This window comes from Oryzias melastigma, linkage group LG1, assembly GCF_002922805.2.
Source record: "Oryzias melastigma strain HK-1 linkage group LG1, ASM292280v2, whole genome shotgun sequence".
Taxonomy (NCBI): domain Eukaryota; kingdom Metazoa; phylum Chordata; class Actinopteri; order Beloniformes; family Adrianichthyidae; genus Oryzias; species Oryzias melastigma.
Window position 1 is genome coordinate 21,585,544 of NC_050512.1, and position 3,169 is coordinate 21,588,712.

Sequence of the window (3,169 nt, forward strand, 5' to 3'; positions counted from 1 at the left end):
CCCCCCCACACACACATATAAGCTCTTACTGCCTTCTGACAGCACTTCAGACAATCTAAGAGCAAGTGGAGGCAGCTGAGTTGCTTTGCAGAAACAGACACACGAGACGTTTGAAGGTTTGTCACGATCAAACCACCTCTTTTCAGAGAAAGCAGGCTGTCCACATTGTTTGGTCACAGCTTAATAGTGCACAAATCCTCCAGATTTTCCCTGCCAGCCTAAACGTAATGGAAAAATGAGTTCCTTTCACAAATTAAAAACAGCACGTCGGCACAAAGTTGTCGAAAAAAAAAAAAAAATAAGTAAACGGAAGCTTTAAATGACTTCTACTTTTAATTGGCTTAATTGCAGGTTTGAGCAAAACACCAAAGTCTTGAATTTAACAGTGCTCTTTTTTTCTGGAACAAGTGCAGAGTATCCATGTAATACTGTCTGTATGTGTGAGTTCATCATTTAGTTTGTTACGCTATCCAACCGTGCAGATATTCCACATATTTAAGATGGGATTGCAAAATTAATTTGCATTATTTATTTAATTTTGAGAAACAAAAATCACAATTGTGTAGATATTTCCCATAATGCACAGGGAAACACATTTAAACCATTGACTATACCTGAGAACTAGTGACGTCACCCATCAAAAATGGCTCCAACGAAATTAAGTCAATTCAGTCGTCATTTTGTGCGGATGCCGCGATCTTGAAGTCAGACTTCGTCAGTAAGCAGCGATTGGTCCAAGTCGGTCTGAGGGAGTGTTTCTATGGTAACCACTCTCACCAATCGGGAGTGAGCTTGTTGGAAGGCCACACCCCTACCACTTGAAAGTTTTGTACGTTTTGAACATCTGATGTCAGACCATATTGCTTATTTTTTTTAAGTGTGTCTGATTGGCCATTTTATAAATTGAATGACTTGTATTTCAGGAAAAAAAAAGAATAAAAAAAATGATCAGAGCAAGAATTATTATTCTGAGTAATACAATACGTGAGAAATAAGATGTTTATTTCTCATTTGAAATCTATGGGATTTTGAATACTTGGAGCCAGCAGGTACTTCCTGTTTGTATCGCGACAGGGGGAGGAGTCACTTCGTCCACTTTTCTATATACAGGGGTGGTCAAACTACGGCCCGGAGACCAAATGCAACCCATTAAAACTATTTAATCTGTTCCACCAAACCATTGATAATCCTTATTGGTGTTTTGTTTTCCCTGAAATGTTGGCATCTCCACAGAGACACTGTAAATACACGAATTATGTTTAGGAGCACAAAATTATTCTGCAATCACGTGTCGTCCCCTGGACTAAATTGAGAACTAAATCCACAGTTTTAAAGCAAAAAACCCAAACTATTCTGTTTTAAAATGTGTTTATTAATTTTCAATCGAAAGTAAACAAAGTTTTTGTCCAGATTATCTATTATTTCTTTCTCTAATGAAGTGGATTACCAAAACACACCACGCATCCGCTCCTGATCCGGCCCTTCTGTCAAATTTTAGAACCCTTTGTGGCCCACAAGTAAAAAAAAAAAAAAAAACATATTATTCATTGGCTTCATCAAAAAAATTGCAGATTCTGCCTAAATTCACTTTTAAACTGGCAAATCGTGGCCACTTGAAATCCGTTTCAAATAACAAAAGCTTTCTGTAGAGTTTTTTTTCGGCATTTTGCTGTTTGAAAATCAATTTTCTTGTTTTTTTGTCCTTTGCTGAAGTAAAAAAACTATTGTGTAAAGGCATCTGCAAATGCATCTTGGTTAAACTGTTCCATGTGTAGTTCCAAAATGCTAGAAAACAAATTAAAATTGCTGCTAGGAAGCGTTCCTTTGAATATCATATTTTAGGAGTTTAGTACATATTCTCTTTCTCTTTCTTTTTTTTATTGAGTTCAGAATTTTATTTAATCACAAAATATCTGCTAAACTGTGTTGGCATCCAAAGGGGGGCTGGGTTCCAGCAGATACAGATCCTTCTTCTGTTTTTGAGGAATTTCTCAGGCTGATGTTTTTGTTGGCACTTGCAGTTTAGCATGTGTCTTTGCTGATCTTATCTCACATTTACAGCTCGTGTAGTGTTTACCCCTGAGATCAAAATGTGTTTATCGAGTGTGATCAGATTTCACCTTCAGTCAGTTATAGTGTAGTCAGTGCATAATAAATGCAGCTGCTTGTCCACAAAGTGGTTACAGCATGCTGACTGAAAAGGTTCACCACCACGCCTTTTGTGGATTATCAGATCCGATTTCTCCTGGAACAAAGTGCATGAAAACAGCTTTATTTTTGGGAAATTGAACATTTTTTAAAAGAAACATTTACTACAATGTCCTAGCAGATTTGCCTTTGTAGTAAAAAAAAATGTAATTTTTTTTTTGTACCTTCAATAGTCAAATAAATCCAGTTGATTCCACATTGAAGACATTTTTTATGACAGAAGTGGATTGGAAAGGTTAAGAGAAAAAAATATACCTACTTTTACATTATGCAGAAGTATAATATACTATTTCAATAGGTAGTAATACAGAAGTTAAAGAAGAAGAATTGGTCAATCAATGTGTCAGACAGTAGAATTATAAAGTCTTTTGAGACAAATGACCTGCAAGCTTTTTAGAAGTCAAAAAAATGTGGTACAAAACCACAGGTATGGTCTTTAAAATGAATGAAAGGGGATTTTTCTTCTTTTTTAATTGAGTTTCCAATAATTTTCTGTAATTTCTTTAAACCGAGGTTTAAAAAAAAACTAAAGGCACTCTACTTCCTCCATTGTGGCTTTTTGGCTTTGAATAACAATCTTAATTATTTGACTAAATAATTGGTTTATGAGTAAAGGTTTGTCATTTATGTTTGGATTTTTATCATGTCAGATAACTGAGCAAAAAAAAAAAGTTAAGTACTTAAACACTACAGTAATTAGTTACTGTTCAAAGGCAAAATACTCCTAAAGTTTATAATTGAATGAAAATTCTAATTGCAAGTAAATAAGGGCGATTTTATTTGACACAGAAAGTATTTTATTTTGAAAGGTACTCCTGTCAAAAGTAAAAAAAAATAATTGGTCCATAAAGAAACATATATGACACATAATTAATTTATAATAAATACTCAAAGGCTGCATTTTCAAAATAAATATCTTAATGCCCCAAAAAACACACAAAAAAATATTTTTCTAAACAGT

General features: G+C 34.3%; 1 protein-coding gene across 1 annotated transcript in view; it reads left to right on the forward strand.

Annotated features, from left to right (window-relative positions):
- si:dkey-92j12.5 (multiple PDZ domain protein) overlaps positions 1-3,169 on the forward strand; it is a 67,401-nt gene that overhangs the window by 36,302 nt on the left and 27,930 nt on the right. The window lies entirely within an intron of this gene.